The sequence below is a fragment of the Malaya genurostris genome, chromosome 2, assembly GCF_030247185.1.
Source record: "Malaya genurostris strain Urasoe2022 chromosome 2, Malgen_1.1, whole genome shotgun sequence".
Classification (NCBI taxonomy): domain Eukaryota; kingdom Metazoa; phylum Arthropoda; class Insecta; order Diptera; family Culicidae; genus Malaya; species Malaya genurostris.
The window spans coordinates 80,471,521-80,490,401 of record NC_080571.1 but is presented as its reverse complement, the minus strand read 5'-3'; the positions used below and the strand labels follow the sequence as shown (position 1 = coordinate 80,490,401).

Sequence of the window (18,881 nt, the reverse complement as noted above, 5' to 3'; positions counted from 1 at the left end):
GAAGACAACATTTCCGAAGAAATTCGGGCTATTCCGGCCGAAATGCTCGAAAAAGTTGCCCAAAATTGGACTTTCCGAATGGACCACCTAAGACGCAGCCGCGGTCAACATTTAAATGAAATTATCTTCAAAAAGTAAATGTCATGTACCAATCTAACGTTTAAAATAAAGAACCGATGAGATTTTGCAAACTTTATGCGTTTTATTGTTTAAAAAAGTTCTCAAGCTCTTAAAAAATCACCCTTTATAACCAGTCTTTTTCAAGACTAAGAAATTAGGAGTCTAATCAAAGACTAATTTAGCCTAGTTGATTTAATTTCAATTTTCATTGATATAAAAAATGCCGCGCCAGCCGGAAAGGCAACAAGCCTAAGGCTAAAAATAATCCGTTTTTCAACACTTTTCTAATAACATTCACGATCTAGAATCTGAATGTAACAATAAAAGACAACGGACGGATTTCCCTTCCGTTGAACCTATGCCGTCTAACAATATTTACGAGATTCTTCCGGAATCCGATTGCTTGTCGTTCTGGGAAGAAACGAGAATCTATGCCACCAATAACGATGATGATTTCCGACTTCAAAGCATTCCGTACTGAGCTTTCTACTTTTCTCCCGGAAGTAAAAGTCTCATTTCAAATCGGACGAAGAGGAGAATGTCGAGTCTTGGTTGATGGATTGGAAGATTACGAACGTCTTATTCGATATTTGTCCGAGAAACTTCATAAATTTTATTCATATGATATAAAATCAGACAGATCCTTCAAGGCTGTCTTGAAAGGCTTATCAAATGATCAAAGTATCGATGATATTAAAAATGAACTAAAAGAATTGCTTGGTTTTGCCCCTTCCCAAGTAATACCTATTGAAAAAGAGCGAATGGTACTTCTAAACCACGTTCTGGAATTTCCCATGAACTTTACCTAATACACTTCAATCGAAGTGATGTAAACAATTTGAAAACTTTAGAAAAAGTACGTTTCATTTCCCACATTAAAATTCATTGGGAACATTAAAAACGGCATAATCGTATTGCAAACTTAACGCAACGTCGTCGTTGCCAAGGCTTCGGCCATGGAACCAAAAATTGTCGTATGGATATACGGTGTTTGAATTGTGGTAAATCGCATTCGAAAGACGTTTGTCCAATGAATGAAACCACTGTTAAATTTTCATGCTCAAATTGCGATGGAAATCATAAGTCCAATTATTTGAAATGTCCTGTCAGGGAAAAAAATTTAAACGCTCGTTCGCTTAGACAACAAGTCAAATCAACGACCTTAAATTTACTGAACATATCTGAAAATCAAAAAACCGTTACAAATGCCACGCCTATTTCTTCTAAGGCACTTATTTCTTCGAATTTAAAACAAAAAACAGATACGCCTACCAATTCGTCTTCTAACGAAAACAATTTATTGACAGGTAGATCGACCTCGTCATCATCATCTTCTAATGTCAGTTACGCTAGTGTAACAAATAGAAATCTACCACTTAATTCATCTTCTAACGAAAACAATTCATTAATAGGTAGATCGGACAAATCATCTTCTTCTAATGGCAGTCTACCTACCAATATTCTTTCAATGCCATTCGCTTCTTTAAATGAAGTCGATTTAGGCGATATAACTGAAAATAAAATGATCTACCTACAAGATCAACTTTTTCAAATGATCATCCGAATGAATTCGACTTCATCACTTTTTGAAGCATTTCAAATCGGATGGAAATTTGCAAATAATATTATTATTCGTTCTATATTCAACTATCATAGAGCTAATTGGTTGGATTACAGATCTCACATTGAAAATCATGTTGATCATGAAACTATTTTAGAAAATTCTGTGGATATCGACACAGCAATTGATAATTTGAATCAGTGTTGGAGATTGCCGAAAATTTGACAGAAGCTGCTATATTGCTATCTATATTGTAAACAACATTTTCAATCCGGTAGAAGATGCTACAAAAATTCGAGTCTCTCAATGCATGAACCGCGAGAGAATTTTTCTACATTTCTTCGCTCCACTTCATACTCTGAGTATTTCACGGCCCTTAAAAAAATTACAGTCTGATAATGATCGTTGCTGTGTGGAATTTCCCAAGAGAGAATCGCAAGTTAACAATTATCGCAGAAAATCGAATCGATGATTCGACTTGAAGTTGCTCATACTAGGTGGCAATATTTCAAAACCCTTGTGTGGAGCATTCACAGACATTTTCATAGACACAACTTATAGAAAGGTTATATGCACATAGTTTAAATAAGCGGCAATAGTAAAATGATTCTATCGCAATTATCCACTGCCCATACAGAATCGGATCGCAAAACGAGAATAAGCGACCGTTTGTTGCTTCAGAGAGAATCCCCACATCAACGAGCTAACCTTTGATTCTCAGATAGGTCATCGAGAGAAATTCGCTCTCGCACTGGTGTCTATTCTATGTTAAATGAGCCATGCCGTGTTTTCGTTGTTGCGATGATATTTGTTTCTCTTTGATGGCACTAATTGAATCGTGTGAAGAGTTGCAATTGAGCGTTCTTCGATACGATAAAAGCCATCCTTGATTTGAATCATTACATTATCGAAGCTAGAAATCTTTGAGTTCCCAAAGCTCAAACTAAATTAAATTTTCCCATCATCGATGACAATCTTCAACTGCTCATTCGTTTGAAGAATGTTCGTCGACGACAATATCAACGTTCTCGTGATTCTGTTATGAAAAACATAGTTAAGGATTTACAAACAAAAAAATTAAAATAGATTTACTCTTTTGCGAAATGAAAATTTCGCTAAAGAAGTTGAACAAATTAAACCTTATTCTAAACCTTTCTGAAAACTTTCTAAGGTTCTTAAGAAACCTCAGAAACCAATTCCTGCTCTCAAGGAAGAAAATCAAATATTTATTACAAATGGCGAAAAAGCTCAAAAACTTGCTCAGCAGTTCGAGTGTTATTACAACATTATTGAGACGAATTTTGATGAAATTAAGTCAATTATTAGGAAACTTAAAAACATGAAGGCTCCTGGTAATTATGGAATTTTTAATATTCTAATTAAAAATCTTCCCGATGTTGCCTTGAGACTTTCGGTTAAAATTTTCAACAAGTGTTTTTCATTAGCTTACTTCCCAAAAAGATGGAAAAACGATAAAGTAATTCCTATCCTCAAACCTGAATAAAAACCCAGCAGAAACATCAAGTTATCGACCAATTAGCTTACTTTCTTCTATCAGTAAACTTTTCGAAAAAATTATCTTGTTGAGAATGATGTCTCATATAAATGAGAACTCAATTTTTTTACCAGAGCAGTTTGGATTTCGTCATGAACATTCAACTACTCATCAACTTGTAAGAGTTACGAACATGATAAAAGCAAATAAATCTTCTGGGTTTTACACTGGAGTTGCTCTTCTAGACATAGAAAAAGCATTCGACAGTGTTTGGCACAAAGGTTTAATTGCAAAAATGTCTGATTTCCAGTTTCCTATTTATTTGATCAAAATGATTCAAAATTATTTAATTGATCGTACTCTTCAGGTTAGCTATCAGAATTGTAAATCTGAATTGCTACTTAGGTTCAACGTATGACAAAAAAATCACTTTCAAGGATCACTTTGAAGGAATCCAGGCAAAGTGTAATAAATATATGAAAAGCTTATATCCTCTTATAAACAAAAATTCTAAGCTCTGTCTAAAAAACAAATTGTTAATTTATAAACAAATTAGTTAGTATATAAGTTCCTTTTCCCCATTGCACAATACAAGTAGGTTAGGAAATTACAAAATTACTATATCACAAAATTACTACAAGCACAGAAGTAAAAATTTCTACTCACAGATAAAAATTATTTTTTTCGGTTGACAAGAAACGTCAAACATTATTAAACGACCGAAGGTTATAGGTTTGCACTAGTCGTTAATCTAAATTTGCGGAATCGTTTCGCAGAATAGAACAATGTTCAAAATTTTAATTATATTTAACAGACTTTTTGGTACATTATTTCCCTATATGGAATGAAAAGTCTCGGACATCTCACAAAAAGACGTGAATAGTTTCGAACCGTGTATGTTTTTGTTGGAAAGAAGTCTCTAGATGGCCCAATATCCCATTTACTGACAATCTATCCACTAGTGTTTGAATAATAGCTGATCGTGTCAAACGAGCTCTAATTTTCATCGAACTATGGATAAAGACGCCCCAGCGCATTCATGCATAAAGGAAACGATGAAATTGAATGATTTGCGGTACGGATCGATCTACCATCCCCCGTATTCTCCAGACCTGGCCCCCAGCGACTGTCATCTTTTTCCAAATCTGAAATTGTTTCTCCAGGAAAAAAAATTTTCGTCGAATGTTGAAGTCATTGCAGAAACGGAAGCCTATTTTGAAAGCCTTGACAAATCTGTTTTTTTTTCTAAGGGCATAAAAATGTTGGAGGACCAATCGGTCAATTGTATCGCTCTAAATGGAGATTACACTACACTGACACTGACTTTTTTTTCTTAGGCCAGTGACTTCTCATTTCATGTAGTATAGTGCAATAGATTTTATCAGTTGTCAGCTACAACATACCAAAAAAATTACGGGTGTGTAATGTCAGAGACATAACTGGATGTCGTGAATACGAATACAACTGACACTCATTCTTTATACTTCCGAATATCAATCAGTTGATCGATTGTGTGAACTGTGCAAGCAAGATTAGTTACATTAAACATTCTAATACACAATAAAATATTACAAAATATCCAGTATAGTTCTTTAGGATAAAATAATGGTGGTTTTGAAATGAACCTATTATGATAGCGTTCGTGAAAGAGTGACGAGTTGAGTTCGGATTCCCATGGATAAGGCTGACTTCCGTCATCTATTTCCAGACTGACCTGTTGTCCTGTTGTCCGTGGGTGCGATACTGGTATGTGTTCCATTCGAGTCTTCTGCTTCTTCCGCCAAAATCAACACGATGACAACGACAGTTAAAATACAAAAATAAATGGTTTCTGAGTCGGTGCTATGCATTTTATATAGCAAATCAGAAGAAAGTTCTACTACAAATAACAACTGATTGAACAATGGGCGGTATACAGGTATAGTGAAGTTAAATTTCGCCTAATTCTTTGGGTATATAATTATGGTTCTAAATAGCAACTTACAGAATTTTGATGTCGATTATTTCATTTCGGATTTGAATATTTCGAAGAAAGGAACTATCAAAATGCTGTACAGGATTAGTTTCTGTTATTCAGAAGGGCCAAATTGTGTAATTCTCTAAGATATTAAATATCCTAGATTTGTACTATACTGATGGTTTTAATTTCCGATTTGCAATAAAGCAAAGAAGAAGTATAGTTCTTTAGATAACATTTGAAGCCATTAGAAGGGCAGATTTTGCATAATATTCCCCATAGTTGTCCATTTTTCGTTGTATTTTACTCCAATGCAAACGACCAGCAGCAGGATGATGCAGTCGATCTTCTTTGAAGGGAAACTGGCTCTGCGACCTAAGCGTATGAAATTTTTATACCACGCAAAAAGTCTGCTTTAATTACTACTGCTCCCGATGATCGTAGTCCAAATGAAAGCATAACCTGAGCGTTTGAGGCTTTATACAACGCAAAAGGTCAGCTTTCATTGCCAACTGCTCCTCCTCACGACTGAAGTCCGAATTAGAGCATGACCTGAGCGCATTAGAGCATGACCTGAATTAGAGCATGACCTGAGAGCATGACCACGCTTTATACTTGGTTTGTTCTTACTGATGTTGGTGCGAGAACTTCTATTCAGCATCCAGTTCCGTTGAAGCACTTGAAGAAATGAACAATTTTCAATCAAATTTTACCTTTTATACTCGACGGTTTTGAGGTAGTCAAGCACATATCGGAACCGATATGTGCTTGACTACCTCAAAACCGTCGTCCGGGTGCGAATAAGGCAAGCAAGCGTGATAATTTTTCCTTATAATTTCCAAAACTTTTAGAAAACTTCGTTTTCCAATTATTTATTTTCATCTCACAATATTGAAAATTCAATAACAAATTCCTGATCATATTTCCGATACCTTATAGAAAAAATGATGTTGTTGGTTTAAGTACATCAAGAGCGAATTCGCGATAAAGTTCTACCCATTCTTGTACAGGGTAAATTTTGAAAAGGAGCCCCATAGTAAAGTAAGTCGACAAAAATTTAGAACATGCAGAGTTGTATGCAAGATACGACCGAGCACAATTACATCAAAATTGAAACGATTCCACGGTTCCCATGATAAATACAAACATAGATGTACTAAATCAACAAATTAGAAACTAGATTAAATTATTCTAGTCTGGGTCGGTGGATGCACTCAATTATTCCTAAAATATCGACAAAGGCATGATTCAGCGGACTGGATGTGAGTAGGAACTTCATTCGTTTGATGTCCAGACTCATGTCCAATCACTACACGTTAGATGCACATCTCCTTCGAATTAGACTTTCCGAGACTAATCATTGTGCTTGTGGCGAAGGTTATCGCGATATTGATCATGTCGTTTGGACATACGTGGAGTATCGTGATGTCAGATCTCAACTATTAAATTCATTGCGTACCCAAGGTAGACTATCCAATGTCCCAGTTCGCGACATGCTTGCTTGTCGTGACGTTCCTTACATGAAACTGCTTTATCATTACATCAAGTCCATTGGAGTTCCAATTTTAATTTTGTTTTATGTAAGACTGTTTTCTCTTCCATTAATTCAAGCAATAGCCCGCTATCTTATATTGAATAAAAGTGATGAACTGATACAAACAAACTTGAAATAGTTATAAGATCATGTACAAAATGAATGTATATTATTTAATGTAATTTATAATAGCAAATTACTTGATAAAAACAGTGTTTAGATTAGCTAATGAATACCAACATATGATATTCGAAATGTACAAAAAAAAAGTTACATAAAAGATCAATTTCAGATATGAACTACCCCAATATATAAACCAAGATGATTGAAACAATTCAACATAATAATAATATTAATTTTCAATACATACGATTGTTTTGAAGAAATCTGCGATTTTTGCTGTAGAAAAAATTGTAAAGATACTTGTCTTGTACAAACTTATTAATTTTATAGACAATGAATCGATTCACTCGAAGATTGTATATATATTTGTCGAAGTTTACTTATAATCAATGTTAGTGATTATCAAAAATTTGACAGAGAACGGCTTGATGTTTCTCTACATTGTATGCAACATTGTCAAACTGGTAGATGTGCCACAAGAACTCGCTGCTTCTCAATAAATTAAGCGTGAGAGATTTTTTCTACATTTCTTCGCTCCACCTCATACTCTGAGTATTTCACGGCCCTAACCAAAAAAGAATTAGTTTTGCAATGATCGGCGCTGTGTGCAATTTACAAAGAGAGAATATGTCATAAGCTTCCCTAACCAAAATTTGTCTAGCTACTTCGATATGGCTAGGTAAAATTTCCCTTTGATAAATATAGCTTTTGGTTGCTAAAAATGTATAAAAAGCGGGTGAGTGATGTCAAAGACATAACTGGAGTGACTGAAGTAAAATTTTCACCAAATTCTATTGAACGCTAGAATGGTTTTTTTTGACGAAAAATAATGGTAATAACGAATAATCAAGTTTCAATAAATATCTCATTTTAGTATTGAAAACTATCAGTAAACCGTCATTCTGTTCCGGTATTATAGCATAATGAATGTAAAACATTTCAAGCCGCCGTATGAAATGGCAATGTAAATAACATAAAAAATCTTCGAAACTGCGCTAAAGACAGTTTCAATTTGTAGATTTTGTTTGTTCATAACCAACCGAACCGATTTTGGTTAAACTGTTTTCCAGTTCCTGTTTCTTGAAGTACCGGAAATAGAGGTCGAATGCTTATAAAATTAGATTCAAATACACTGAGGTCTTTTTAATGCGGTCTTATTTTATGCGGTTTCTTTACGTGACTTTTTTTATGTGAATTTTCAGAGTTATGCGGTTTTTTTTATGCGAATTTTCAGAGTTATGCGGTTTTTTTATGCGGTACGTAAATTCGCATAAAAAAAGACTTCAGTATACATACTCTTTCTCTCTCTCAATTTGCGGTTCCGGTATTATACGGTAAATGTTTAAAATTACAAATCGTCGTTTCAAGTGACGATGCAAACAACTTAAAAATTCCTCAGAACTGGATATAAAACTATTCCTATTCAAGGAATTTGTTAGTTAATGATCGAACAAACTTTCTTAAAGTACCGAAAATTGTGGAAGTACTTCGATTCGTTCGTTACGCACAGAAAAAAAGATAAATTCTACAAGTGCCGCTGTATGGATTTATATGTATCAATTATTTATCGAGCAAACATGAGCCTCTGTGGTTCAGTCGATTAACTGACGTGCTAAATTGACGTGAGAATCGAAATAATGGTCTTACAATCCCATGGATAGCTGTCAAATTGTATCAAAATCTAGTTGTATAGGGACCGTGCACGGGGGCGTGGTTTAGTGGCCGGCGACGACAGCGCACGAGGCGGCGAGTGGAAAAAATAATGCTACCATAGCAAAACTTGTAAACTGAGTTTGAAAATACTTTCTAGCGTATTTTCTCTGTGGATTTTTTTCCGAACCCTATGGAATTATTCGCGTGTAATGCGAACGATTGTTCAACATCGACTGACTATTAAATTTTGAATCGAATTATTCATTCTGTATCTAAATACGGTCACGTCATTTTTTGTCATTGCAGTTGGATTTGTGTCTAATATTTGTCATATTCACTCAAATTCAAACACTGAAACGATATTCTCAGCACATTAAATGATTTTCTAATCGACTTGACCGGAAACACTGAAAAATATCTTGCTAAAACATTCTAATTTCAGACCATTAGTGAAAATTGCTTCTGTGTAATTTCTTTTTATACTTTCACTCAAAGAAAATACACCAACAAAAAGTTTAAATATTTTTTAAATGAAGTAAGTTTATCTCGAAGTTATTCTTACTTTCGCTAAATTGCAATTATTACACCACTTGCTATTACTTTATTTTCAGAGCAAAATAGACCCAAATAATTTTGCATCCGTCAAACTTTGAAATGGGCCACAGTTTTAGATAAATTTAGCTACTCGATAAAAAAAATAACTGCTCGACTGTCAAACTAAAAGTTCAAATGATTCGCAGGATGGTCAATACTCTTAGAATGAAGGAAGAAAATAAATTGTAATCGTAAAAATGCTAGCAATCTCGCGAGTAGCCAGTTTGACGTATATTGAAAATACGAGTTACGAAGCTAACAACAAATAATCATTTTATTGAAACGCTGAACTGTTTTGCCTTTCTCATATAAAAAGGTTATACAATCACTTGAAAATCGACTAGTAAAAATTGGCCAAGTGTCATATGCCATTCCACTCAGTTCGTCGAGCTGAGCAATCTATCTTTGTGTGTGTGTTTCTCGAAAATGACTTGATCGATGTTGACCAACTTAGATTCAAATGAAAGGTCTCGTGGTTCTACTTGGAATTCCTGAATTTCATCCGGATCAGACTTTCGTTTCCGGAATGAGAGGCAAAGTGTGTTAAAATTGTGTACCGTCACTTGAAGAGTTGAAACGAAAAAAGTAAAAAGTTTTCTAAATTGGTCTCGAAAGTATTCCCGTTTTTCGAATAACGACGGCAGATAATAGGCATACACTCAAAAAAGGATCTCACTTACTTTTATACTTAGTCCGGTATTCCTAATCTTAGGTTCAAATGAATGATCTTATGCTCCTACCGAAAATTAAACATATTTTTCGGTTGCAATTAAAATCATGTTAGTTGATGGCCATACGAACCAACTTCGATTATACGTTCTCGGGTTCTAGTGCCCGAAATACCTACAGTAGTGGAACTCACTTCGTTTTCTCATCGATGTTAGAGAACTGTTCCATTTTGTAGGTTATACTAGTTATTGCACAAAAAATCTCTTTGGTTTATTTTAAGAATCGGAGAGAAATGTTTTTAATAGTATACCACAGTATTATATATGAGAATATGATTGATGTGAGAAAAGAATCATTACACCACTATGTTGTATTAAAACAGGTTTTTGACTGTTTTATTCAGCGTGAACATATGGTAACAGTGTAAAGCTATGGTAGAGTTTTTTCGCCTATTCGCCACTAATGGCGCTACTTGTAATCGTGCACGGTCCCTATAGGCTAAAACTGTTTCAATACATGTTGCTGTTGTTTACAGAAATTTCATCCTTCATCCTTTCTGCCCCAGTATCCAGTTCCGGGAATACCGGAAGCAGCGATCACACTTCAAGAATGAAATTTGTGCCAATTTCTCATATTAACCTTGGTACGCTCTAGTGACTTTTTCTATATGTAAACGTTCTTTGAGTCTAGATTTCTACAACAGAACTTAAATCTGTCTAAAATTACTAAATTCCGATGTATTTGCAAATTAATGGTACACTTTTTATTCCAAAGCCTATCGCAATGAAGCCTCTATGCGACTACTCTATAATATTATTTATCAACTGGCTACTTCTACAAACAAGATAGACATTGTTATTCTTCAGCAATGTTGTAGTAAACAATATCCTTTACATTTTTCTCGCTCACTATGTTAAGATATTTTTCTGACAAGAAAAGTTATAATCAAATTTCCGTATTTTTCGCTTTTAACAAAACACTAATGTAAAAGCTCCCGTAGGGTACGTTTCTCCCCCAGGACAATTTAAAAGGTTATAGCACAACCGGTTAAGTGAAATAAAATATGGTATCAGTGAAAATGGAAGTATAAACATCAGATTGAATTATCGTAGTGGTTGATTATGATTATAGTGAACTGCAACCAAATAACAGAGGTTTGAAGTAGAGTTGGGGTAGAAATCTACCCAACGCGAACGTTCTAGGATTAATACTTATCGCAGAAGATCGAATCGATCATTCGACTTGACGATTCTCCTACTAGGTTCCAATAAACAAACCCACAATAAACCCGTGTACGGAACATTCACAGATATATTCATAGACACAACTTATACAAAGGTTATATGCACATAGTTGGATTAAGCGGTAATTTACAATATTTAAAAAAGAAATTACTATCAAACAAAAAATCAAATTCTTTTCTACAGAGTTTTCCCACTTTATTTTTAATCAGTTCTGTCTTTAAACAAAACTTTTCAGAAAACAATCCAATGTTTTCTTTTTTGAATCAGGAAAATAAAGGGTGATTTTTTAAGAGCTTGAGAACTTTTTTAAACAATAAAACGCATAAAATTTGCAAAATCTCATCGGTTCTTTATTTTAAACGTTAGATTGGTACATGACATTTACTTTTTGAAGATAATTTCATTTAAATGTTGACCGCGGCTGCGTCTTAGGTGGTCCATTCGGAAAGTCCAATTTTGGGCAACTTTTTCGAGCATTTCGGCCGGAATAGCCCGAATTTCTTCGGAAATGTTGTCTTCCAAAGCTGGAATAGTTACTGGCTTATTTCTGTAGACTTTAGACTTGACGTAGCCCCACAAAAAATAGTCTAAAGGCGTCAAATCGCATGATCTTGGTGGCCAACTTACCGGTCCATTTCTTGAGATGAATTGTTCTCCGAAGTTTTCCCTCAAAATGGCCATAGAATCGCGAGCTGTGTGGCATGTAGCGCCATCTTGTTGAAACCACATGTCAACCAAGTTCAGTTCTTCCATTTTTGGCAACAAAAAGTTTGTTAGCATCGAACGATAGCGATCGCCATTCACTGTAACGTTGCGTCCAACAGCATCTTTGAAAAAATACGGTCCAATGATTCCACCAGCGTACAAACCACACCAAACAGTGCATTTTTCGGGATGCATGGGCAGTTCTTGAACGGCTTCTGGTTGCTCTTCACTCCAAATGCGGCAATTTTGCTTATTTACGTAGCCATTCAACCAGAAATGAGCCTCATCGCTGAACAAAATTTGTCGATAAAAAAGCGGATTTTCCGAATGGACCACCTAAGACGCAGCCGCGGTCAACATTTAAATGAAATTATCTTCAAAAAGTAAATGTCATGTACCAATCTAACGTTTAAAATAAAGAACCGATGAGATTTTGCAAATTTTATGCGTTTTATTGTTTAAAAAAGTTCTCAAGCTCTTAAAAAATCACCCTTTATTAATGGTTTTTAATCTGTCAGAGCAACACTAGGTGTTAGATGATTTTGTATAACAAAAGGTAAATTAATGATTACCAAACGTCAACACCGCGATTAAAAAGATTAAAACCTCTTTTAATCCACCTAGTTTAATGATGCTTTTCTCATATTACTTATATTAAAAAAATCACAAGAAGATTCTGTCAAGTTTCTTTTTTTGAAACTTGAATAAAATCAAAAACCTTTTCAATTTGTAAATAGTCCAGTTAACGAAGATTTAAATGTGGCAGCCCTGCACGCTATACAAAATTGAACAAAGCACGCTGTGTGCTAGGCGGGTGCGTTTTCTTCTTCTTCCATACCAGCACGAACCGATGCGTACCGTACCGCATCTTTTTGTATGACAGTTTGAAAGTTTTGTTACTCATTGCGCTATAATTTCGAAACCGGAAGTCGGATCTGGATGATATGGAACAGTATCTTTTAAGACAATGAGAGCTGTCATTTGAATTATGATTTGTGAAAATCGGATTAACCGTTGCTAAGAAATCGAAGTGTGTTCCGTTTTTGGAGCTTCTCTTCATAATTACCTTAGCATTCTGAAGCGAAAACCGGGCACTAATAGTCCCAAAGTAGATTTATATATCCATAAACTAACAAGGTTTGTCAACAAGATGAATTTACCAGTAATTTTATAAAAATGTGCATCTCATTTCGCCATCGCTCGTGCAAAAATCCTCATGAAATTGAAATTTTTTACTAGTCTCACTGTAATACCGAAACCGGATGTCGGATTTGGTTAATTTTTCGAGGACTTTTTGAAAAATCTCAAGACTTTTCATTTACCTCTTAATTTGTAAAAATCGGTTGAGAAATTTCGGAGAAAATTGAATGCGCATTTGTTCATAGATTTGCACAATATTGCCTTGTGATTTCGGAACCGGATGTCGGATAAAGATAAAATTCAATAACGATATATGGGCCCATAAGACCTATCATTTGAATCTGAGTTGGTGAAAATCGGTTCAGCCATCTCTGAGAAAATCGAGTGACATTATTTGTCACACACACCTACACACACATACACACACACACACACACACACACACACACACACACACACACACACACACACACACACACACACACACACACACACACACACACACACACACACTCACACACACACAACCGAAACCACTGGAGCGTCCTTGGCATCCTTTCGGTCGGGTCGGGTATCGAAAACGTCGGTTACTGGAGAACTTCCATCGTCGGGGAACTCGCTGTCGGTGTAGGCTAGATCCATCACCGGGGACTAGTCGAGTAGACGCCACAACACCGATTCGAGTAGTCGGGGCAGCAGCGAACCGGAAGCCATGCTCCAACCGGAATTGCGGAGCCGACCTCGGCACTTCTTCGGGTGTCCCGCGTGGTGTAAAAGGGGATTCGGTGCCGGGAGAAATTCCTTCGCCAAGGAACTCTCCGTCGGGGTAGTCTAGGCCCTTAGTCGGGGACTAGACGAGTAGACCGTAGCGTAGTACCGTTAAGATCGTCGGGCACCAGTGAACCGGAAGCCATCCTCCAACCGGCATCATTGGATCGACCCAGGCATCCTTACGGCTGGCCGTGGACGGGTACCGGAGGCGCCGGTTGCGGGAGAATATTTCTTCTCCGGGAAACTCTCCGTCGGTGTAGGCTAGATCCATCGTCGGGGATCAGTCGAGTAGGCTGGCGCGACGTAGCAGCATTGGGTCGTCGAGGCGCCAAAGGTGGATCGAGATGGATAAAGAGAGAAACGCAGGATCTCATTTTCTCCCAAACGAATAAGTGCACGAGCATAGCCTCCCCCGAAGTATTGAGCTTAGCTTAGTTCCGGGGGGATCGAGGCAAGATGTCCAAGGTGTTTTAGTCGGTTTTCACAGTGATTGTATAGAGATTCTATTGTCGTTTTCGCTTGATGTCAAACCTAGCCCAGTTGCCACCCTAGCTGCTGTCAAATCGTTTGCTTTTTAACTATAGAATCACTTTCTATACTTTTAGAAAAAAATGAAAATTACGCTTGACATTAATTCAAACATGTTGTAATTTCTTCGGTGATGACACAATATTACATCTTCTAACATGTAAAAATAAATTTTCCGTCTGTATCGGTGTAAGTTTCAGTTAAATTAACTGTGAAGTTAATGATATGACTTATCTTCACATGCTTTCTGTTGTGAATGACAGTGAATCACGACGCTCTTTTTATGTGCATGTAAATGTATGATGTAATGTAAATTTTGATGTAAATTTTTCTAAGTGTGTAGTGTTAAAATGACTATTTGCATCAAGAGCTTGATGTTATTCAAATATCGTTGCATTATTTTGGATATTACTTCTTCATTTCCCAAATAGCACTAATCACATTCACGTCAAGTGTTAGTTTTAATAACAAGATAGAAACAAAATTATTGTAGGTACGGTTTTATCTATTTTTTCAGTTCCTAGGATTAGAGCTAGGAAACACATTCGTCTTTTACTTCCAGTGTGCATGATTTTTAGAGTGCTCGAATAATTTCCTACACGCAGGAAAAGTTATTGTAAAAATAAATAAATTCCGACTTCTAACGAATCATATTGTAATATAGTGACCATACCAATTCTGGTTTAATTCAACCAATGTTTTTTTTTCAATTTGTTTTGCATGTTTGCATTTTTTATTTTTATTTGTTAGAGAAAGGTATGCTTTTTCTAGAATAGCGCCAAAAAATCAATTTTACAATATTTTTAAACAGCCTTTTTTACCTTTTTTTATAAGTATAAAAAATAGGTATAGAATTCGCTCAAACTTTCGAAAAATTTTCCGAGGCCCGGAGGGCCGAGTGACATATACCAATCGATTCAGCTCGACGAACTGAGCAAATGTCTGTGTGTGTGTGTGTGTGTGTATGTGTGTGTGTCCGTATGTGTGTTGTCAACTAAGAGGTCGAGATCTCAGAGATGGCTGGACCGATTTTGATCAAACTAGTCGCAAATGAAAGGTCTCCCCGTCACCCAGAACGCTATTGAATGGTTTTGAGATCGGATGTTTACTTTTTGAGTTATTCGAAGTTTTATGTCAAAATTTTCAGTTTTTTGACAGTATCTGTCACAATTGACCTTGAAAACAGAATATGTTTTCAGACTTAGATTCCGCACGATAATACCTATTCAACAAGCCATAGATTGTTAAAATCCGTCCATTTTTAACGGAGATATCGAAATTTTTGTGTAAACAACTTTTCCCCCTATTCCAGCAGTACGAGTTTTGAACGCTGTACGACAAAGAAGTGCTTGGGAGCAACGGAAAACATGATTTTTTATTCTGTTACATACAATTGTTTCTAAGTACCAAAAAGACTGTGTACAGCATCCTTTTTCATGACAATTTGCCTCGGACCGATTTTAGCACGGCTCGTTTTTGGCAACATAATCGTTCGAATATGACATATATGAACCAGATGATGGCAGATTTTTTTTTAATTATATTGTTTTAAACTACTTACAGCAATAAATGCTGGAAGAACATAACATCCATATACCATTCGAATCAGTTCGTCGAGATCAGCAAATGCGTGTGTGACAAATAATTTTACTCAATTTTCTCGAAAAATTTCTTTTCTGCAAATTCAGATTCATACGAAAAGTCGTATGCTCCCGAACAAAGTTCCTGAATTATGTTTGGTTCCGACCTCTGGTTTCGGAACTACAGGATGATATGTGAAACGAAATCAAAATTGTGTAACTCATTCTTCTCGTAGATGGCTGAACCGATAAGAATCATCTAAGATGCAAATGAAAAGTTTCAAGATTCTTTAAAACATCTTGCTCTTCAGTCAGATCCAACTTCCGGTTTCGGGAATACAGGGTGATTAGTATAAAAATGTCTATTCCACATAAATTAATCAGGTTTATCGGGTTAGCAGATTTGGATAGTCGATAAAAATTAACTTTTTTCAGTTTTAGTGGTATTCAGTTGTCGATTCAGAAGGCACCTAAAAATTTAATTCGTGCTATGATTTCTCAAAGATGTCTTCACTGATTTTCAAATATTTTGAAACAAATGTAAACTATACAACTATTCAGGTGAATTTATCTGACTTCGGCCATACCGATTTTAGAATTCCGGTTCCAGTATAAAATCGTTTCTCAAAGCTCAATCGTTTTCTCAAAAAAGCCTAATCAAATTTCAGAAACAAAAATTCAAATTGAATTAAACTTATATACAAAATTTATTAGTTTTATACATACATACAAAAATTAATGAATTTTATCCAATTAAGCTTCAAAGTTGTACTCAATACTGTAATTTATTCGTCATATGGCCATACGAATCGGTTTGGGTTATGCTGGTTCCTGAATACCGGCTCTGGAAGTACCTTAAATTACCGTAAACTCTAAAGTGAAACTTACATATCATGGCATGTTTAATCGATTATCACACTTCTAGATTTAAATTCGATTGTATTTGCAGTTTCGACATTACAGAGCAATGAGTGATTACAATCTCAAATTGTCGCTTAAAACGACTGTCATTAAAATAATGTAATGAAAACTTAAACACCGAAGAATATTCATGCAAAAAACACATGCGGATTGATAAAAAAAGTTATCATCTCACTGCTAGGTGGATTAATCACGTTTTAATGTTTCTTTTGGAAAATAATCTCAATGATCGAATAGAACCAAATTACCGACACTTGAAAAAAAATTTCAATATTCACTTGAAATTCGGGGTTTAGGATCATTCGTTTTATTAGGTTTACTCGGTTTTTGTTCAGATTATTAAGACCTGGTGATACTCCAAGCCCAACTTAAGGATTAATGTATCTTGCTTCAGCTCTTCCATGAAATGATTTGAAAGTTGTAGTGAATGTGATTGCGCTCATATATCGTTTCTGAAACATCGGAAACACTGAAACTGTCACCTCATCGTTTTAAGACGTTAACCATAAAATTAATTACTGCAGCTCAGTTAAAACAAAAAATCAAGGACGACCGCAGAATCAGAACAAAGTCATAGCAAGCATTGCGTCAGTAGCGCATTGATATATTATAGCAAAGTACGGCACTGCGTGCCACTGGTTTCAGGATTAGCATAATAACGATTTGCATAAATTGACCCGCATCATTCGAATCGGTCTCATCATCAGCATCCGACATTGGCCGAAACGGTAACCGGATACATGCTTTGGCTCTCCTTCGGCTCTGCTGCTGCAGCTGAGTGTGATTTGGATTTGTTATTTGTCTTTAATTCAACAGGAAAACCGAAACCAACAGCCGCCTGAACATGACGCTATAACCCGGCCCGAACCCACCTTATGTCCTGGTGTCTTTCCGAACAGGTCCCAGGGTTTTCGATGGCAAGATTCCTATCGAACAGCTGCGATGCGATCAAGCGGTTTCCAGTGGCCCTCCTCGACACAAAATGACTAATTGATGTGTCAATATGGGAACTATCTGAATGGGATTGTTAACGACATAATTTTTCGGCTCGGAGAGGATTATTGATGATGTGAATTAAGCAATTATATTAATATCACCGTGTCTGATTGGTGAAACTGTCTGATGCTCATTATCATATCGGAATGTTTAATCTGTAATATTTATTATCGTTCGGCACGTTCCGTGGCGCATGGCTTTGCGTTATGAGCGTTCGGAGAAAAAAATGGAACAATGTAACAACAATTTTGGAATTAGTATCAAGGATTTTGTTGAGAACACATACACAAGCTGTACTTCGAGTTCGGTACATTTACTCATCATTGATACTATCAGAACACTTTCTCGTTAATGTTACCTCTTTTATGTTCTTATTAAGTTCTAGCGGCAGTTCGATATGAACTGCTATGTACCATAATATCGAAGACGAACCTTATTCAAAGCATTGTATTCCCTGTTTGTGAAATATGACCTTTCAACAGACTTCGCAGCCGATTCTTAGCGTTCAGAATCATTACATGGCTGGTGCTGCGATCCTACTGACACTAAGAATCCTTCCAGATCGGGGCTCGAACATACGATAACTGATTTGTAAGACCAGTACCCTATGCATTGAGCCGCCAACCCGGATCGAGACTTAAACCAGCAAGGAAAAAAAACGGTCTTCAACACAAAAAAGTTCGTTATAGCCAAAACGCATGAAATGATGAGTTTTGCCTATAATAACATAGGATTACTCGTTAGATTATATTAAATATTTATGAAACTTTCCTCTTGTTTATTTCAGGTACTGCCGCATTCCGACTGTTCCGTGCCTTGTAAGTAACGATTTGATAATTCAATTGATAAGTTGTCCTGTCAGTTTCGGTCATGAATAAACTATGAAAGTTTTAATAATTTTTAGTTGGTTTTGACGTAAAGCCACCATAACTAAGTTCAGTTTTTGCAATAACTGAGAGGAAACATATATTGGAGAAGCCAAATGAATGAAAAACTAACAGATTGGATGGTATCGGCCGGGTGACGGCAAGGATGTAGACCATGCTCGATGTACGTTCTATCATGTCTGGCTTGCATTTTAGAGTGTCTATAACAAGATTCAGAGTGGCGAAATGGTAGCGCGTATGCACGAAATGCATAAGAACGCAGGTACGAGTCCTGTCTCTGAGCGTATCTTTCTCCAATAAATCATCTTTTCTGTTAGTTTTTCATTCATTTGGCTTCTCCAATATATGTTTCCGCTCAGTCATTGCAAAAACCTATCGAAGTTGCAAATAATTTCGCCTGATG

The 18,881-nt window shown here is 36.0% G+C and overlaps 1 protein-coding gene across 6 annotated transcripts in view; it reads left to right on the top strand.

Annotated features, from left to right (window-relative positions):
- LOC131432352 (bumetanide-sensitive sodium-(potassium)-chloride cotransporter) overlaps positions 1–18,881 on the top strand; it is a 251,080-nt gene that overhangs the window by 92,474 nt on the left and 139,725 nt on the right. For 5 of the 6 annotated variants that reach the window (XM_058598569.1, XM_058598572.1, XM_058598567.1 and 2 more), the window contains one exon: positions 18,379–18,409. The exons of the other annotated variant lie outside the window; for it this stretch is intronic. The gene's annotated coding sequence lies outside the window, so the exon portion shown is untranslated. The remainder of the gene's footprint in view (positions 1–18,378; positions 18,410–18,881) is intronic. 6 annotated transcript variants of the gene reach the window in all.